The sequence below is a fragment of the Schistocerca americana genome, chromosome 2, assembly GCF_021461395.2.
Source record: "Schistocerca americana isolate TAMUIC-IGC-003095 chromosome 2, iqSchAmer2.1, whole genome shotgun sequence".
Lineage (NCBI taxonomy): Eukaryota > Metazoa > Arthropoda > Insecta > Orthoptera > Acrididae > Schistocerca > Schistocerca americana.
In genome coordinates this window covers 91,053,137-91,073,620 of record NC_060120.1, presented here as the reverse complement: position 1 = coordinate 91,073,620, position 20,484 = coordinate 91,053,137, and the positions used below count along the sequence as shown (strand labels likewise).

The window sequence follows — 20,484 nt, the reverse complement described above, 5'->3', positions numbered from 1 at the left end:
AGAGCTGCTTGAGTTGTGTGACAGTATTTCGACCGTGTGAAGTGCAAATGTTATCGTGACACGAACAATCCGCCCACTACGTAGCGTTCTGTGTCAGCACGCAGTTTTCGACAGTACTCTGTGTCCATAGCTGTTTTCATAGCTAGGCTGCTTCCAGCACAAAGCATCCGCCATACGAAAGTGGCTGTTTCGCGATTTTGATTACCTGATCCTTCGACATCACTTCATGTACGACTAATGGCAAGAATTCTCGCTACATTCGGAGGTGCTCCTTCCACTTCCAGCCTACTTGGTTGCTTCATTAGCCACGCAAACACTTCCTGAGGACCATACGTGTAATAACATCGCATCTTATCGGCTTAATTACACGATACCACTGAATTTAAGAGCGCTACAGGCATGCGGTTCCATGGTGTAATGGTTAGCACTCTGGACTTTGAATCCAGCGATCCGCGTTCGAGTCTCGGTGGAACCTGACGCTGTGTTTTGCGATCGTTTCTAGAAATGTGTACGAGCCGGTGGTTGGAATTGTATATGCAGAAATTTAACTAGGATCATGAAATGCAAAATGTTAATAGCAGTCCACACGTGAATGGGGAGCGCTCCAAATGCCACGCAAACACTTCCTGAGGACCATACGTGTAATAACATCGCATCTTACCGGCCTAATTACATGATACCACTGAATTTAAGAGCGCTACGGGCATCCGGTTCCATGGTGTAATGGTTAGCACTCTGGACTTTGAATCCAGCGATCCGAGTTCGAGTCTCGGTGGAACCTGACGCTGTGTTTTGCGATCGTTTCTAGAAATGTGTACGAGGCGGTGGTTGGAATTGTATATGCAGAAATTTAACTAGGATCATGAAATGCAAAATGTGAATAGCCTTCCACTTCCAGCCTACTTGGTTGCTTCATTAGCCACGCAAACACTTCCTGAGGACCATACGTGTAATAACATCGCATCTTATCGCCTTAATTACTTGATACCACTGAATTGAAGAGCGCTACAGGCATCCGGTTCCATGGTGTAATGGTTAGCACTCTGGACTTTGAATCCAGCGATCCGAGTTCGAGTCTCGGTGGAACCTGACGCTGTGTTTTGCGATCGTTTCTAGAAATGTGTACGAGCCGGTGGTTGGAATTGTATATGCAGAAATTTAACTAGGATCATGAAATGCAAAATGTTAATAGCAGTCCACACGCGAATGGGGAGCGCTCCAAATGCTTATGCTTTTGCTACTAGGATTAATAACGGGACGTAAGGGGTTCAACTGTGAGAAGACGACCTCAGCTGTACCTCCCCGCAGGAAAGACATCTCACCGTTTTGGGTGCTGCATGCGCATGCATTTACCAAACTTGCATGCGATGTACTAGTTCCTGGGGAACGAATAGAATCGTTGTACGTGCCAGTCTTTACGTATAGATATAAGTAAGCGGAGACGGCTTAATCCTGCCACGTAGATTGCTTTCCATAAGACGCACCTGAGAGTCTCATGGGCCGGTGGCCCGACAGGCAGTTTGTCCTGCTGCATGGCTTACTTTCAGAGACTCGCAAGTTTATCGTAGTGCTGGGTTGTCGCGAAAGTGAAAAGTAGGGCCTGTCCGGGATTTGAACCCGGGACCTCCTGCACCCAAAGCAGGAATCATACCCCTAGACCAACAGGCCGCACAAGTAAGCAAGTCTGCACCCCGCCACCTACTGAGATCTTGCCGCACTTGCTAGTTGCAGCATCCTAGCTGGACCATATTCTCAAAGAGGTTTCTTAATCTGACACCTACAACATGCGCTGTGCTGAACACCAGTGTATGTGAATGCTGAAAGAGCTGCTTGAGTTGTGTGACAGTATTTCGACCGTGTGAAGTGCAAATGTTATCGTGTCACGAACAATCCGCCCACTACGTAGCGTTCTGTGTCAGCTCGCAGTTTTCGACAGTACTCTGTGTCCATAGCTGTTTTCATAGCTAGGCTGCTTCCAGCACAAAGCATCCGCCATACGAAAGTGGCTGTTTCGCGATTTTGATTACCTGATCCGTCGACATCACTTCATGTACGAATACTGGCAAGAATTCTCGCTACATTCGAAGGTGCTCCTTCCACTTCCAGCCTACTTGGTTGCTTCATTAGCCACGCAAACACTTCCTGAGGACCATACGTGTAATAACATCGCATCTTATCGGCTTAATTACATGATACCACTGAATTTAAGAGCGCTACAGGCAACCGGTTCCACGTCCGCAGCTAGTGGTCGTGCGGTAGCGTTCTCGCTTCCCACGCCCGGGTTCCCGGGTTCGATTCCCGGCGGGGCCAGGGATTTTCTCTGCCTCGTGATGACTGGGTGTTATGTGCTGTCCTTAGGTTAGTCGTAGCTCTGGTGATGCCGCGATGTACAGTGCCGCGCACGACACATCTGCCGTCACACATTCCCGTGACGTGGAAATGTCCGACGCTCCGGCAGGTCATAATATCAACACGGAATCACCCATCATTCCTGAACCATGTTCTGTCGAGGGCGAAGCTGCAAAGGAATCTATCCCTCCCCCAAATGTAGATGAACCCGCAACGGCGAAAGAAGACACTTCCCTTGAGCTGTCGGACAACATCCGCTCCGTCACCGACGTTCCTTCAAGTGACCCTTGGCATTCCGACTGCGTGAACACCCGACAGGTGACATTACTGCCTGCTGAAACTGTCACAGTTCTTGCAGATTCCCCTGATAGCCAATTAAGTACCAACCTACCGCATGCAGCTTCAGGTTCCCGGAAAGCTAAAAAGGCAGATTGCGATGCACCAAAAGATGCCAAACGCAGAGTGTCACCTGATAAAAAGAAACCTCGCGTTGCTCGCGACGGTGCTACACAGACTGCAAAACAGTTGAAGCCCGTGGCGCAACAGGTGGCTGCAAAATTAAAAACCAGCCAATCTGCTGCTCCAGAATCGCCCCCACCCGACGGAGTAGTACCTATGGAATCTGACGACGGCCGGCAGCAACCTCCGGGACCTTCGTGGGGTTCGGACGATGAGACAGACCGCAACGAGGGCCCCTTATAGGTGTTTGTAGTGCTGTAGTGGTGTGTGTATGTGTATGCATAGAGGTGATGGTCTTTCCCAGCTGCGCAATTTCTGCCTCAATGACTGAAATCTTTACGTATAATCTGACGACCATTAACATGAACAGAATCCAGACCGATGTAAAACTTCGAGCGTTTACCGACTTCATCCGCCGAACGAACGTGGACATTGGGTTACTACAGGAAGTTTGCGTGGAACCGACAGTAGCTGGTTTTACCACTATAGTAAATATTAGCAAAGAAGACCATACTGGGACCGCAATTTTATTACGAGATGGCATCCCCCACTCAAATGTAGTACGGCTCATTAATGGCAGAGGCATCGCATGTATAGTTAACGGTATTCAGATTGTCAACTTATATGCACCATCCGGCAGCAACCGCCGACAGGAGCGGTCCTCCTTTTATAAAAACGATATCCCCTTTTTAATTGGTGGACATGCTGAGAACTGTATTTTAGGCGGAGATTTTAACTGCGTTCTTTCACCAAAGGATCAAACGCCCAACTTTAATAAGTGCACGGAGCTCGACTGTCTTGTGCAAGGACTGAAGCTACTAGACAGCTGGGAACTTATACACGGCGATCGCGTAGCATACACGCACATTACCAATAACTCTGCCAGCAGGATCGACCGGATTTATGTCTCCCCCGCTCTTGGTCGTAGGGTAGCCAACAGTGATATCGCCCCCATCAGCTTTTCAGACCATAGCGTACACCAATGCTATGTAAACCTCCAACGCCCACAAGTAACTCGTGGAAGGGGTTATTGGAAACTGAATGTTGGCCTGTTGCAAGACAGAGAGCTGGACGAAGAGATAACACAGGTGTGGGGGCAACTACAACGCACGCAAACCAGGTATAGGTCTATCACCGAATGGTGGCTCCATAGTGCAAAACCTAAGCTTCGGACAACGATTAAACGCTATGCGTATCAGAAGTCGTACTGGCATAGGCAGACAATAGAATTTTATTTTTCTGGTCTTCGGGAATTATACCATGGCGCTGACATCACAGCCGTTGACACCTACTGCCGCATCAAGAAATGTAAAGCTAAGATTATGACTCTCTATCGCCAGCAAATGGAAGTCACCATACGTAGGTCACAGCCCAAGGACATCGCGGCAGATGAGACGGCTTCCCTCTACCATACCTTACGCACTCTGCGGCGAGAGAAAGCCAAGCTAATTGAAGAAGTGGAAGATGGAGCGAGAACTGTCTTTACTAAACAACGGGACATCGCATTGCATATATACCGCTACTTCAGTGACCTGTATAACAGACAAGAGGTTGACGACGCTCTCTGCGACGAAGTCCTCAGGGACATCCCTTCTGTCTTATCACACGAGGACATTGAAACTATAGAGGCGGCTTTCAGTGCAGAAGACTTAAAACAGGCGGTCTTCAGCGCTGCAAAACGGAAATCCCCTGGCCCCGACGGTCTCGGCGCAGAATTTTATCAGCACTATTGGGACATCCTGGCTCCAACGTTTCTCCAAATACACTCCTGGAAATTGAAATAAGAACACCATGAATTCATTGTCCCAGGAAGGGGAAACTTTATTGACACATTCCTGGGGTCAGATACATCACATGATCACACTGACAGAACCACAGGCATATAGACACAGGCAACAGAGCATGCACAATGTCGGCACTCGTACAGTGTATATCCACCTTTCGCAGCAATGCAGACTGCTATTCTCCCATGGAGACGATCGTAGAGATGCTGGATGTAGTCCTGTGGAACGGCTTGCCATGCCATTTCCACCTGGCGCCTCAGTTGGACCAGCGTTCGTGCTGGACGTGCAGACCGCGTGAGACGACGCTTCATCCAGTCCCAAACATGCTCAATGGGGGACAGATCCGGAGATCTTGCTGGCCAGGGTAGTTGACTTACACCTTCTAGAGCACGTTGGGTGGCACGGGATACATGCGGACGTGCATTGTCGTGTTGGAACAGCAAGTTCCCTTGCCGGTCTGGGAATGGTAGAACGATGGGTTCGATGACGGTTTGGATGTACCGTGCACTATTCAGTGTCCCCTCGACGATCACCAGTGGAGTACGGCCAGTGTAGGAGATCGCTCCCCACACCATGATGCCGGGTGTTGGCCCTGTGTGCCTCGGTCGTATGCAGTCCTGATTGTGGCGCTCACCTGCACGGCGCCAAACATGCATACGACCATCATTGGCACCAAGGCAGAAGCGACTCTCATCGCTGAAGACGACACGTCTCCATTCGTCCCTCCATTCACGCCTGTCGCGACACCACTGGAGGCGGGCTGCACGATGTTGCGGTGTGAGAGGAAGACGGCCTAACGGTGTGCGGGACCGTAGCCCAGCTTCATGGAGACGGTTGCGAATGGTCCTCGCCGATACCCCAGGAGCAACAGTGTCCCTAATTTGCTGGGAAGTGGCGGTGCGGTCCCCTACGGCACTGCGTAGGATCCTACGGTCTTGGCGTGCATCCGTGCGTCGCTGCGGTCCGGTCCCAGGTCGACGGGCACGTGCACCTTCCGCCGACCACTGGCGACAACATCGATGTACTGTGGAGACCTCACGCCCCACGTGTTGAGCAATTCGGCGGTACGTCCACCCGGCCTCCCGCATGCCCACTATACGCCCTCGCTCAAAGTCCGTCAACTGCCCATACGGTTCACGTCCACGCTGTCGCGGCATGCTACCAGTGTTAAAGACTGCGATGGAGCTCCGTATGCCACGGCAAACTGGCTGACACCGACGGCGGCGGTGCACAAATGCTGCGCAGCTAGCGCCATTCGACGGCCAACACCGCGGTTCCTGGTGTGTCCGCTGTGCCGTGCGTGTGATCAATGCTTGTACAGCCCTCTCGCAGGGTCCGGAGCAAGTATGGTGGGTCTGACACACCGGTGTCAATGTGTTCTTTTTTCCATTTCCAGGAGTGTAGCTAATGAGATGTGGAGACTTGATTCTGTTCCAAACGAATTGAGGGAAGGCTTTATTGTACTTTTGCCGAAACCAGGCAACAGTCGGAAGATCCAAGGTCTCAGACCGATTACGCTACTCAACTCGGATTTTAAAATCATAACGAGGGCAGTGAAGCAGCGCATGCAACCGGTACTGAACAAACTCCTTGGAAACCATCAATATGGAGCGGTACCTGGCCGAAGCATAGTATCAGCTGCCTGCGATCTCAGGGAAGTGATATGCACATTAGCGCACACTCAAGAGCCTGGGGCGTTGCTTTTTCTCGATTTTGAAAAAGCGTATGACCGCATCAGTCACGAATACCTGACTAAGGCACTGCTGAAGATGGGTTTTGGCTGCCGTTTCGTCACTCTGCTACATCAATTAATTTCCAACGCCACGTCTCGTGTAATTGTCAATGGTCACTTAACGGACGCAATAACGATCAGACGATCAATCCGACAAGGCTGCCCGTTATCGATGGCGTTGTATGCCATCGCTGTCGAGCCTCTGCTTATGACCATAATTCAGAGGTCCAGAGGAATCCCCATTGGCATGCAGAAGATGGCATGTATTGCTTACGCTGATGACGTCTGCTTAGGTGTAACTTCAGAGGCTAATCTTCTGGAGATAGGACACATTGTCAACACCTTCAATGCGGTCACCGGCGCGAAGCTCAACAAAAGGAAGACGACGTCGCTACACGTCGGGTGCGGAATCGGTGATGTCACCCATATCGATTGGTGTGCAACGAAAGACCAACACAAATCTCTTGGCGTTTATTGGTGTGCGGTCCCTGATGTTATGGCCACCAAAAATTGGACAGATATGTTGCACAAGGTTCGAGCAACAACCTGTATTTATTCTGATAGGGAACTGGATCTCTTGCAGAAAGTTCATACAGTTCGCATATCTATAGCGAGCCGTATGTATTATTTAGCTCAAATTTTACCGGTTTCCGATCACCTCGCAGCCAGTATACAAAAAGCATTCTGTTGGTACGTGCTACGGAGACATATATTTAAAGTCAGCTTTGACACATTAACCCTACCATCGTCGAGAGGGGGACTTGGTCTCATTAGTACCAAACACAAATGCCGGACATTATTAATTAACCGCATGCAGAAAATTGTTAAGCAAGCTACATCGAGTTTCACGAGGACCATCCTCTCAAGCTGGAGGCCATGCAGTCTAAGTCCACCTATCAATGAGGCCACGATACCGATGACCTTTCGCCACATCCGACTATATTACAGTGAATTTAGTTACATTCGTTACGCAGAGGGCATCCATCCACCGTATACCAACACCAAGATATATAGCTTCCTTACAACCGACGGCAGAACCAACAGAATAACACAAAAATACCCGCAAATCCAGTGGAATACAGTCTGGAGAACTGTCCATAGTCACGTATTGCCTTCAAGGGTCGCATCCGCATGGTACTTAGTTGTCAACGACAAGGTGCCTACCAATGCAAAATTGCACAATATCCACCTCAGCCCCACGCCGAACTGCGACTTATGCGGCTATGTGGACACTATGGCCCACCGGTTAACCTGTAGTACCGCAGGGCCGATCGTCGCTCACATGCGGAGGAACTTAGCAATCATCGACCGTACTGTACCACAACACGTGGATCCAATGGAATTGCTCCGTCCGCAAAAAATACGATGTCCACGCAGGAAACACAACGCGGCCATATGGATGTTAGGGCACACCATTGCCTTTTTCATCAACAATCGCCGTGCATCACTTGATGACTACCTCGCGTACTTGGAATATCAACACGCACTGATCATGCGACACAGGGATTATGCAGACACGTATGGAAATATGTTACAAATTATGGTGATGGGTATGTGAACACCCCTCTGATTGCACGTTTACGAACAGGCCCACGACGGCACGGCCGCATTCCGCGAGTGACTGCATCAAAGTTATGAGACGACACTTTGGGATAACAACCTTGGAGGAACTCTAGGAGTGAAAGTGTCAAGATCCGACACGGAAAATGAGATATCTACTTCACGAGAAGACAAACCTTGACGCAGTCACCACGCGACATTCCCACCGTGGACACTCCGAGTCCAGTACTACCACATTCATCAATTTATCTTTCTTTGATTTATTATTACTTTTGAATGCACCTTTTTTTTTTTTTTTTTTTTTTTTTTTTTTTTTTCACCCGGCGGAGAGCCGCTTTAATTTCATAAGAAAGAATCTTAATCTTATGGAACAATAGAGGTTCCTTGATCCAACAAGACCCTTGGTCATACTATTCTTTACTGGAGACCATTACTTTTCACTTGCACTCCGATGTCTTCACCTTCACGGCACCATTTTATTTCTCTCGGCTGGAGTTCATTGATTTTAATTGGCAAGGAGCCTTTAACTACGATCAAACGGAGAAAATCCATAACTAAACTTCAAGGCAGAAGAAGCCGACGCCGCGGAAGGCGATTTTGGTGAGCGTCAGGTCGGGCTGAAGGGGAGGGAAAAAGGCCCTAAAAAAAAAATGCAAAATGTTAATAGCAGTCCACACGTGAATGGGGAGCGGTCCAAATGCTTATGCTTTTGCTACTAGGATTAATAACGGGACGTAAGGGGTTCAACTGCGAGAAGACGACCTCTGCTGTTCCTCCCCGCAGGAAAGACATCTCACCGTTTTGGGTGCTGCATGCGCATGCATTTACCAAACTTGCATGCGATGTACTAGTTGCTGGGGAACGAATAGAATCGTTGTACGTGCCAGTCTTTACGTATAGATATAAGTAAGCGGAGACGGCTTAATCCTGCCACGTAGATTGCTTTCCATACGACGCACCTGAGAGTCTCATGGGCCGGTGGCCCGACATGCAGTTTGTCCTGCTGCATGGCTTACTTTCAGAGACTCGCAAGTTTATCGTAGTGCTGGGTTGCCGCGAAAGTGAAAAGTAGGGCCTGTCCGGGATTTGAACCCGGGACCTCCTGCACCCAAAGCAGGAATCATACCCTTAGACCAACAGGCCGCACAAGTAAGCAAGTCTGCACGCCGCCACCTACTGAGATCTTGCCGCACTTGCTAGCTGCAGCATCCTAGCTGGACCATATTCTCAAAGAGGTTTCTTAATCTGACACCTACAACATGCGCTGTGCTGAACACCAGTGTATGTGAATGCTGAAAGAGCTGCTTGAGTTGTGTGACAGTATTTCGACCGTGTGAAGTGCAAATGTTATCGTGACACGAACAATCCGCCCACTACGTAGCGTTCTGTGTCAGCACGCAGTTTTCGACAGCACTCTGTGTCCATAGCTGTTTTCATAGCTAGGCTGCTTCCAGCACAAAGCATCCGCCATACGAAAGTGGCTGTTTCGCGATTTTGATTACCTGATCCTTCGACATCACTTCATGTACGACTATTGGCAAGAATTCTCGCTACATTCGGAGGTGCTCCTTCCACTTCCAGCCTACTTGGTTGCTTCATTAGCCACGCAAACACTTCCTGAGGACCATACGTGTAATAACATCGCATCTTATCGGCTTAATTACACGATACCACTGAATTTAAGAGCGGTACAGGCATCCGGTTCCATGGTGTAATGGTTAGCACTCTGGACTTTGAATCCAGCAATCCGAGTTCGAGTCTCGGTGGAACCTGACGCTGTGTTTTGCGATCGTTTCTAAAAATGTGTACGAGGCGGTGGTTGGAATTGTATATGCAGAAATTTAACTAGGATCATGAAATGCAAAATGTTAATAGCAGTCCACACGTGAATGGGGAGCGCTCCAAATGCCACGCAAACACTTCCTGAGGACCATACGTGTAATAACATCGCATCTTATCGGCCTAATTACATGATACCACTGAATTTAAGAGCGCTACAGGCATCCGGTTCCATGGTGTAATGGTTAGCACTCTGGACTTTGAATCCAGCGATCCGAGTTCGAGTCTCGGTGGAACCTGACGCTGTGTTTTGCGATCGTTTCTAGAAATGTGTACGAGGCGGTGGTTGGAATTGTATATGCAGAAATTTAACTAGGATCATGAAATGCAAAATGTGAATAGCCTTCCACTTCCAGCCTACTTGGTTGCTTCATTAGCCACGCAAACACTTCCTGAGGACCATACGTGTAATAACATCGCATCTTATCGGCTTAATTACTTGATACCACTGAATTGAAGAGCGCTACAGGCATCCGGTTCCATGGTGTAATGGTTAGCACTCTGGACTTTGAATCCAGCGATCCGAGTTCGAGTCTCGGTGGAACCTGACGCTGTGTTTTGCGATCGTTTCTAGAAATGTGTACGAGCCGGTGGTTGGAATTGTATATGCAGAAATTTAACTAGGATCATGAGATGCAAAATGTTAATAGCAGTCCACACGCGAATGGGGAGCGCTCCAAATGCTTATGTTTTTGCTACTAGGATTAATAACGGGACGTAAGGGGTTCAACTGCGAGAAGACGACCTCAGCTGTTCCTCCCCGCAGGAAAGACATCTCACCGTTTTGGGTGCTGCATGCGCATGCATTTACCAAACTTGCATGCGATGTACTAGTTCCTGGGGAACGAATAGAATCGTTGTACGTGCCAGTCTTTACGTATAGATATAAGTAAGCGGAGACGGCTTAATCCTGCCACGTAGATTGCTTTCCATAAGACGCACCTGAGAGTCTCATGGGCCGGTGGCCCGACATGCAGTTTGTCCTGCTGCATGGCTTACTTTCAGAGACTCGCAAGTTTATCGTAGTGCTGGGTTGTCGCGAAAGTGAAAAGTAGGGCCTGTCCGGGATTTGAACCCGGGACCTCCTGCACCCAAAGCAGGAATCATACCCCTAGACCAACAGGCCGCACAAGTAAGCAAGTCTGCACCCCGCCACCTACTGAGATCTTGCCGCACTTGCTAGTTGCAGCATCCTAGCTGGACCATATTCTCAAAGAGGTTTCTTAATCTGACACCTACAACATGCGCTGTGCTGAACACCAGTGTATGTGAATGCTGAAAGAGCTGCTTGAGTTGTGTGACAGTATTTCGACCGTGTGAAGTGCAAATGTTATCGTGTCACGAACAATCCGCCCACTACGTAGCGTTCTGTGTCAGCTCGCAGTTTTCGACAGTACTCTGTGTCCATAGCTGTTTTCATAGCTAGGCTGCTTCCAGCACAAAGCATCCGCCATACGAAAGTGGCTGTTTCGCGATTTTGATTACCTGATCCGTCGACATCACTTCATGTACGAATACTGGCAAGAATTCTCGCTACATTCGAAGGTGCTCCTTCCACTTCCAGCCTACTTGGTTGCTTCATTAGCCACGCAAACACTTCCTGAGGACCATACGTGTAATAACATCGCATCTTATCGGCTTAATTACATGATACCACTGAATTTAAGAGCGCTACAGGCAACCGGTTCCACGTCCGCAGCTAGTTTTCGTGCGGTAGCGTTCTCGCTTCCCACGCCCGGGTTCCCGGGTTCGATTCCCGGCGGGGCCAGGGATTTTCTCTGCCTCGTGATGACTGGGTGTTATGTGCTGTCCTTAGGTTAGTCGTAGCTCTGGTGATGCCGCGATGTACAGTGCCGCGCACGACACATCTGCCGTCACACATTCCCGTGACGTGGAAATGTCCGACGCTCCGGCAGGTCATAATATCAACACGGAATCACCCATCATTCCTGAACCATGTTCTGTCGAGGGCGAAGCTGCAAAGGAATCTATCCCTCCCCCAAATGTAGATGAACCCGCAACGGCGAAAGAAGACACTTCCCTTGAGCTGTCGGACAACATCCGCTCCGTCACCGACGTTCCTTCAAGTGACCCTTGGCATTCCGACTGCGTGAACACCCGACAGGTGACATTACTGCCTGCTGAAACTGTCACAGTTCTTGCAGATTCCCCTGATAGCCAATTAAGTACCAACCTACCGCATGCAGCTTCAGGTTCCCGGAAAGCTAAAAAGGCAGATTGCGATGCACCAAAAGATGCCAAACGCAGAGTGTCACCTGATAAAAAGAAACCTCGCGTTGCTCGCGACGGTGCTACACAGACTGCAAAACAGTTGAAGCCCGTGGCGCAACAGGTGGCTGCAAAATTAAAAACCAGCCAATCTGCTGCTCCAGAATCGCCCCCACCCGACGGAGTAGTACCTATGGAATCTGACGACGGCCGGCAGCAACCTCCGGGACCTTCGTGGGGTTCGGACGATGAGACAGACCGCAACGAGGGCCCCTTATAGGTGTTTGTAGTGCTGTAGTGGTGTGTGTATGTGTATGCATAGAGGTGATGGTCTTTCCCAGCTGCGCAATTTCTGCCTCAATGACTGAAATCTTTACGTATAATCTGACGACCATTAACATGAACAGAATCCAGACCGATGTAAAACTTCGAGCGTTTACCGACTTCATCCGCCGAACGAACGTGGACATTGGGTTACTACAGGAAGTTTGCGTGGAACCGACAGTAGCTGGTTTTACCACTATAGTAAATATTAGCAAAGAAGACCATACTGGGACCGCAATTTTATTACGAGATGGCATCCCCCACTCAAATGTAGTACGGCTCATTAATGGCAGAGGCATCGCATGTATAGTTAACGGTATTCAGATTGTCAACTTATATGCACCATCCGGCAGCAACCGCCGACAGGAGCGGTCCTCCTTTTATAAAAACGATATCCCCTTTTTAATTGGTGGACATGCTGAGAACTGTATTTTAGGCGGAGATTTTAACTGCGTTCTTTCACCAAAGGATCAAACGCCCAACTTTAATAAGTGCACGGAGCTCGACTGTCTTGTGCAAGGACTGAAGCTACTAGACAGCTGGGAACTTATACACGGCGATCGCGTAGCATACACGCACATTACCAATAACTCTGCCAGCAGGATCGACCGGATTTATGTCTCCCCCGCTCTTGGTCGTAGGGTAGCCAACAGTGATATCGCCCCCATCAGCTTTTCAGACCATAGCGTACACCAATGCTATGTAAACCTCCAACGCCCACAAGTAACTCGTGGAAGGGGTTATTGGAAACTGAATGTTGGCCTGTTGCAAGACAGAGAGCTGGACGAAGAGATAACACAGGTGTGGGGGCAACTACAACGCACGCAAACCAGGTATAGGTCTATCACCGAATGGTGGCTCCATAGTGCAAAACCTAAGCTTCGGACAACGATTAAACGCTATGCGTATCAGAAGTCGTACTGGCATAGGCAGACAATAGAATTTTATTTTTCTGGTCTTCGGGAATTATACCATGGCGCTGACATCACAGCCGTTGACACCTACTGCCGCATCAAGAAATGTAAAGCTAAGATTATGACTCTCTATCGCCAGCAAATGGAAGTCACCATACGTAGGTCACAGCCCAAGGACATCGCGGCAGATGAGACGGCTTCCCTCTACCATACCTTACGCACTCTGCGGCGAGAGAAAGCCAAGCTAATTGAAGAAGTGGAAGATGGAGCGAGAACTGTCTTTACTAAACAACGGGACATCGCATTGCATATATACCGCTACTTCAGTGACCTGTATAACAGACAAGAGGTTGACGACGCTCTATGCGACGAAGTCCTCAGGGACATCCCTTCTGTCTTATCACACGAGGACATTGAAACTATAGAGGCGGCTTTCAGTGCAGAAGACTTAAAACAGGCGGTCTTCAGCGCTGCAAAACGGAAATCCCCTGGCCCCGACGGTCTCGGCGCAGAATTTTATCAGCACTATTGGGACATCCTGGCTCCAACGTTTCTCCAAATACACTCCTGGAAATTGAAATAAGAACACCATGAATTCATTGTCCCAGGAAGGGGAAACTTTATTGACACATTCCTGGGGTCAGATACATCACATGATCACACTGACAGAACCACAGGCATATAGACACAGGCAACAGAGCATGCACAATGTCGGCACTCGTACAGTGTATATCCACCTTTCGCAGCAATGCAGACTGCTATTCTCCCATGGAGACGATCGTAGAGATGCTGGATGTAGTCCTGTGGAACGGCTTGCCATGCCATTTCCACCTGGCGCCTCAGTTGGACCAGCGTTCGTGCTGGACGTGCAGACCGCGTGAGACGACGCTTCATCCAGTCCCAAACATGCTCAATGGGGGACAGATCCAGAGATCTTGCTGGCCAGGGTAGTTGACTTACACCTTCTAGAGCACGTTGGGTGGCACGGGATACATGCGGACGTGCATTGTCGTGTTGGAACAGCAAGTTCCCTTGCCGGTCTGGGAATGGTAGAACGATGGGTTCGATGACGGTTTGGATGTACCGTGCACTATTCAGTGTCCCCTCGACGATCACCAGTGGAGTACGGCCAGTGTAGGAGATCGCTCCCCACACCATGATGCCGGGTGTTGGCCCTGTGTGCCTCGGTCGTATGCAGTCCTGATTGTGGCGCTCACCTGCACGGCGCCAAACATGCATACGACCATCATTGGCACCAAGCCAGAAGCGACTCTCATCGCTGAAGACGACACGTCTCCATTCGTCCCTCCATTCACGCCTGTCGCGACACCACTGGAGGCGGGCTGCACGATGTTGCGGTGTGAGAGGAAGACGGCCTAACGGTGTGCGGGACCGTAGCCCAGCTTCATGGAGACGGTTGCGAATGGTCCTCGCCGATACCCCAGGAGCAACAGTGTCCCTAATTTGCTGGGAAGTGGCGGTGCGGTCCCCTACGGCACTGCGTAGGATCCTACGGTCTTGGCGTGCATCCGTGCGTCGCTGCGGTCCGGTCCCAGGTCGACGGGCACGTGCACCTTCCGCCGACCACTGGCGACAACATCGATGTACTGTGGAGACCTCACGCCCCACGTGTTGAGCAATTCGGCGGTACGTCCACCCGGCCTCCCGCATGCCCACTATACGCCCTCGCTCAAAGTCCGTCAACTGCCCATACGGTTCACGTCCACGCTGTCGCGGCATGCTACCAGTGTTAAAGACTGCGATGGAGCTCCGTATGCCACGGCAAACTGGCTGACACCGACGGCGGCGGTGCACAAATGCTGCGCAGCTAGCGCCATTCGACGGCCAACACCGCGGTTCCTGGTGTGTCCGCTGTGCCGTGCGTGTGATCAATGCTTGTACAGCCCTCTCGCAGGGTCCGGAGCAAGTATGGTGGGTCTGACACACCGGTGTCAATGTGTTCTTTTTTCCATTTCCAGGAGTGTAGCTAATGAGATGTGGAGACTTGATTCTGTTCCAAACGAATTGAGGGAAGGCTTTATTGTACTTTTGCCGAAACCAGGCAACAGTCGGAAGATCCAAGGTCTCAGACCGATTACGCTACTCAACTCGGATTTTAAAATCATAACGAGGGCAGTGAAGCAGCGCATGCAACCGGTACTGAACAAACTCCTTGGAAACCATCAATATGGAGCGGTACCTGGCCGAAGCATAGTATCAGCTGCCTGCGATCTCAGGGAAGTGATATGCACATTAGCGCACACTCAAGAGCCTGGGGCGTTGCTTTTTCTCGATTTTGAAAAAGCGTATGACCGCATCAGTCACGAATACCTGACTAAGGCACTGCTGAAGATGGGTTTTGGCTGCCGTTTCGTCACTCTGCTACATCAATTAATTTCCAACGCCACGTCTCGTGTAATTGTCAATGGTCACTTAACGGACGCAATAACGATCAGACGATCAATCCGACAAGGCTGCCCGTTATCGATGGCGTTGTATGCCATCGCTGTCGAGCCTCTGCTTATGACCATAATTCAGAGGTCCAGAGGAATCCCCATTGGCATGCAGAAGATGGCATGTATTGCTTACGCTGATGACGTCTGCTTAGGTGTAACTTCAGAGGCTAATCTTCTGGAGATAGGACACATTGTCAACACCTTCAATGCGGTCACCGGCGCGAAGCTCAACAAAAGGAAGACGACGTCGCTACACGTCGGGTGCGGAATCGGTGATGTCACCCATATCGATTGGTGTGCAACGAAAGACCAACACAAATCTCTTGGCGTTTATTGGTGTGCGGTCCCTGATGTTATGGCCACCAAAAATTGGACAGATATGTTGCACAAGGTTCGAGCAACAACCTGTATTTATTCTGATAGGGAACTGGATCTCTTGCAGAAAGTTCATACAGTTCGCATATCTATAGCGAGCCGTATGTATTATTTAGCTCAAATTTTACCGGTTTCCGATCACCTCGCAGCCAGTATACAAAAAGCATTCTGTTGGTACGTGCTACGGAGACATATATTTAAAGTCAGCTTTGACACATTAACCCTACCATCGTCGAGAGGGGGACTTGGTCTCATTAGTACCAAACACAAATGCCGGACATTATTAATTAACCGCATGCAGAAAATTGTTAAGCAAGCTACATCGAGTTTCACGAGGACCATCCTCTCAAGCTGGAGGCCATGCAGTCTAAGTCCACCTATCAATGAGGCCACGATACCGATGACCTTTCGCCACATCCGACTATATTACAGTGAATTTAGTTACATTCGTTACGCAGAGGGCATCCATCCACCGTATACCAACACCAAGATATATAGCTTCCTTACAACCGACGGCAGAACCAACAGAATAACACAAAAATACCCGCAAATCCAGTGGAATACAGTCTGGAGAACTGTCCATAGTCACGTATTGCCTTCAAGGGTCGCATCCGCATGGTACTTAGTTGTCAACGACAAGGTGCCTACCAATGCAAAATTGCACAATATCCACCTCAGCCCCACGCCGAACTGCGACTTATGCGGCTATGTGGACACTATGGCCCACCGGTTAACCTGTAGTACCACAGGGCCGATCGTCGCTCACATGCGGAGGAACTTAGCAATCATCGACCGTACTGTACCACAACACGTGGATCCAATGGAATTGCTCCGTCCGCAAAAAATACGATGTCCACGCAGGAAACACAACGCGGCCATATGGATGTTAGGCCACACCATTGCCTTTTTCATCAACAATCGCCGTGCATCACTTGATGACTACCTCGCGTACTTGGAATATCAACACGCACTGATCATGCGACACAGGGATTATGCAGACACGTATGGAAATATGTTACAAATTATGGTGATGGGTATGTGAACACCCCTCTGATTGCACGTTTACGAACAGGCCCACGACGGCACGGCCGCATTCCGCGAGTGACTGCATCAAAGTTATGAGACGACACTTTGGGATAACAACCTTGGAGGAACTCTAGGAGTGAAAGTGTCAAGATCCGACACGGAAAATGAGATATCTACTTCACGAGAAGACAAACCTTGACGCAGTCACCACGCGACATTCCCACCGTGGACACTCCGAGTCCAGTACTACCACATTCATCAATTTATCTTTCTTTGATTTATTATTACTTTTGAATGCACCTTTTTTTTTTTTTTTTTTTTTTTTTTTTTTTTTTTTTTTTTTTTCACCCGGCGGAGAGCCGCTTTAATTTCATAAGAAAGAATCTTAATCTTATGGAACAATAGAGGTTCCTTGATCCAACAAGACCCTTGGTCATACTATTCTTTACTGGAGACCATTACTTTTCACTTGCACTCCGATGTCTTCACCTTCACGGCACCATTTTATTTCTCTCGGCTGGAGTTCATTGATTTTAATTGGCAAGGAGCCTTTAACTACGATCAAACGGAGAAAATCCATAACTAAACTTCAAGGCAGAAGAAGCCGACGCCGCGGAAGGCGATTTTGGTGAGCGTCAGGTCGGGCTGAAGGGGAGGGAAAAAGGCCCTAAAAAAAAAATGCAAAATGTTAATAGCAGTCCACACGTGAATGGGGAGCGGTCCAAATGCTTATGCTTTTGCTACTAGGATTAATAACGGGACGTAAGGGGTTCAACTGCGAGAAGACGACCTCTGCTGTTCCTCCCCGCAGGAAAGACATCTCACCGTTTTGGGTGCTGCATGCGCATGCATTTACCAAACTTGCATGCGATGTACTAGTTGCTGGGGAACGAATAGAATCGTTGTACGTGCCAGTCTTTACGTATAGATATAAGTAAGCGGAGACGGCTTAATCCTGCCACGTAGATTGCTTTCCATACGACGCACCTGAGAGTCTCATGGGCCGGTGGCCCGACATGCAGTTTGTCCTGCTGCATGGCTTACTTTCAGAGACTCGCAAGTTTATCGTAGTGCTGGGTTGTCGCGAAAGTGAAAAGTAGGGCCTGTCCGGGATTTGAACCCGGGACCTCCTGCACCCAAAGCAGGAATCATACCCTTAGACCAACAGGCCGCACAAGTAAGCAAGTCTGCACGCCGCCACCTACTGAGATCTTGCCGCACTTGCTAGCTGCAGCATCCTAGCTGGACCATATTCTCAAAGAGGTTTCTTAATCTGACACCTACAACATGCGCTGTGCTGAACACCAGTGTATGTGAATGCTGAAAGAGCTGCTTGAGTTGTGTGACAGTATTTCGACCGTGTGAAGTGCAAATGTTATCGTGACACGAACAATCCGCACACTACGTAGCGTTCTGTGTCAGCACGCAGTTTTCGACAGTACTCTGTGTCCATAGCTGTTTTCATAGCTAGGCTGCTTCCAGCACAAAGCATCCGCCATACGAAAGTGGCTTTTTCGCGATTTTGATTACCTGATCCTTCGACATCACTTCATGTACGAATACTGGCAAGAATTCTCGCTACATTCGAAGGTGCTCCTTCCACTTCCAGCCTACTTGGTTGCTTCATTAGCCACGCAAACACTTCCTGAGGACCATACGTGTAATAACATCGCATCTTATCGGCTTAATTCCATGATACCACTGAATTTAAGAGCGCTACAGGCATCCGGTTCCATGGTGTAATGGTTAGCACTCTGCACTTTGAATCCAGCGATCCGAGTTCGAGTCTCGGTGGAGCCTGACGCTGTGTTTTGCGATCGTTTCTAGAAATGTGTACGAGCCGGCGGTTGGAATTGTATATGCAGAAATTTAACTAGGATGAAATGCAAAATGTTAATAGCAGTCCACACGTGAATGGGGAGCGCTCCAAATGCTTATGCTTTTGCTACTAGGATTAATAACGGGACGTAAGGGGTTCAACTGCGAGAAGACGACCTCAGCTGTTCCTCCCCGCAGGAAAGACATCTCACCGTTTTGGGTGCTGCATGCGCATGCATTTACCAAACTTGCATGCGATGTACTAGTTGCTGGGGAACGAATAGAATCGTTGTACGTGCCAGTCTTTACGTATAGATATAAGTAAGCGGAGACGGCTTAGTCCTGCCACGTAGATTGCTTTCCATACGACGCACCTGAGAGTCTCATGGGCCGGTGGCCCGACATGCAGTTTGTCCTGCTGCATGGCTTACTTTCAGAGACTCGCAAGTTTATCGTAGTGCTGGGTTGTCGCGAAAGTGAAAAGTAGGGCCTGTCCGGGATTTGAACCCGGGACCTCCTGCACCCAAAGCAGGAATCATACCCCTTTTTTTTTCTCTACGACATTTTTTTTCTTTTTTTTCGCGTTAACCACTTTTTTTTGTTTTTGTGTTAAACCATTTTAATGACCCAGTGCAGCTCGGTGGAGGCGCGTTGGGCAGGGGTCGAATCCCGAGGCCTGGCCATGACGTCTCCTCCTCCCTGCACTGAAGCACAGTGGCACCAATACGTAGTAATTGTCCTTGGTTCGGAGTCTCATGATACTGATATGTGGACACGGGGCTTATTTATGCGTTGTCTATCCAAACAGGTAAAAGCTTGGCAGGAAGGCAAAATAACTAAGAGCTAGCGAGAATGTCTCCCCTCTCACGAAGTGAGATCACTATCCCCCTATACCGGTGCCATTAATGCAACTGGCGCAGGAGCGAGCAATAGAAGTGTAAACTTAACCAATCCCCTGCTTTTCGAAAACAATACTGAGCATATTCGCAAAGTCCCTCTCAAGATGTGGGAAAGATTGTTGCGTCCAGTACTCATGAAGCATGTAAGCAGTAAACGAAATAAAATCGGAAATACCATCACCATCAACCACTGCAAAAATGTAACGGCCAAGAAGCCACATAATGGTGTTGTTCTTTGTCCGGGGATAAAAAACCGTGTCCGGCCAGCAGAGAATATCAGTTGTAAAAGCTGATTCCGTGCTTCTGGTGAGTAACGCCAGTTGTCGGCGCAGCCAGTACCACATGCGAAGACGGTCAGCGCAGGTAAATCGGTGTGGGAGTGTATCAATACAACCACACGTTTGACAAAGCGGAGTGACACTTAAACCTATACAATGAAGTCGTTCGTTCGTAGGAATCAGCTGATTAACTATCTTATACCATAGGGAGGCAACAGTTGCGGAATGAACGGGTAAGCTGACATTCGTCCATATGTTACGCCAATGAAAACGGGGATATTGTAAAACAATCGGGATGGAAGAAGAAGACCTGTGCCATTTGTCAAGCAGTGTTCGCGTAGTAAAAACAGGACTACGTTGTAAGTGGAGATCCAGATAACTAATCTCAATGTAGAAGTCCCGAACATGCCGTAGCTTCGCATTTAGAGGCCCCACGTTAATA

At 49.1% G+C, this 20,484-nt stretch overlaps 11 non-coding genes across 11 annotated transcripts; 7 read left to right on the top strand and 4 right to left on the bottom strand.

The window, feature by feature from the left end:
• The first annotated feature begins 403 nt into the window (after positions 1–403).
• Positions 404–475, top strand: Trnaq-uug. Its single transcript has one exon. It is a non-coding gene; the product is annotated as a tRNA-Gln (tRNA).
• A 234-nt stretch (positions 476–709) lies between these two features.
• Positions 710–781, top strand: Trnaq-uug. The gene has a single exon. It is a non-coding gene; the product is annotated as a tRNA-Gln (tRNA).
• Positions 782–1,017: 236 nt separating this feature from the next.
• Positions 1,018–1,089, top strand: Trnaq-uug. The gene has a single exon. It is a non-coding gene; the product is annotated as a tRNA-Gln (tRNA).
• A 507-nt stretch (positions 1,090–1,596) lies between these two features.
• Trnap-ugg lies at positions 1,597–1,668 on the bottom strand. The gene has a single exon. It is a non-coding gene; the product is annotated as a tRNA-Pro (tRNA).
• Positions 1,669–8,955: 7,287 nt separating this feature from the next.
• On the bottom strand, positions 8,956–9,027 carry Trnap-ugg. Its single transcript has one exon. It is a non-coding gene; the product is annotated as a tRNA-Pro (tRNA).
• A 557-nt stretch (positions 9,028–9,584) lies between these two features.
• Trnaq-uug lies at positions 9,585–9,656 on the top strand. Its single transcript has one exon. It is a non-coding gene; the product is annotated as a tRNA-Gln (tRNA).
• A 234-nt stretch (positions 9,657–9,890) lies between these two features.
• On the top strand, positions 9,891–9,962 carry Trnaq-uug. The gene has a single exon. It is a non-coding gene; the product is annotated as a tRNA-Gln (tRNA).
• Positions 9,963–10,198: 236 nt separating this feature from the next.
• On the top strand, positions 10,199–10,270 carry Trnaq-uug. The gene has a single exon. It is a non-coding gene; the product is annotated as a tRNA-Gln (tRNA).
• Positions 10,271–10,777: 507 nt separating this feature from the next.
• Positions 10,778–10,849, bottom strand: Trnap-ugg. Its single transcript has one exon. It is a non-coding gene; the product is annotated as a tRNA-Pro (tRNA).
• Positions 10,850–18,146: 7,297 nt separating this feature from the next.
• Trnap-ugg lies at positions 18,147–18,218 on the bottom strand. Its single transcript has one exon. It is a non-coding gene; the product is annotated as a tRNA-Pro (tRNA).
• Positions 18,219–18,775: 557 nt separating this feature from the next.
• Trnaq-uug lies at positions 18,776–18,847 on the top strand. The gene has a single exon. It is a non-coding gene; the product is annotated as a tRNA-Gln (tRNA).
• Positions 18,848–20,484: the final 1,637 nt, after the last annotated feature.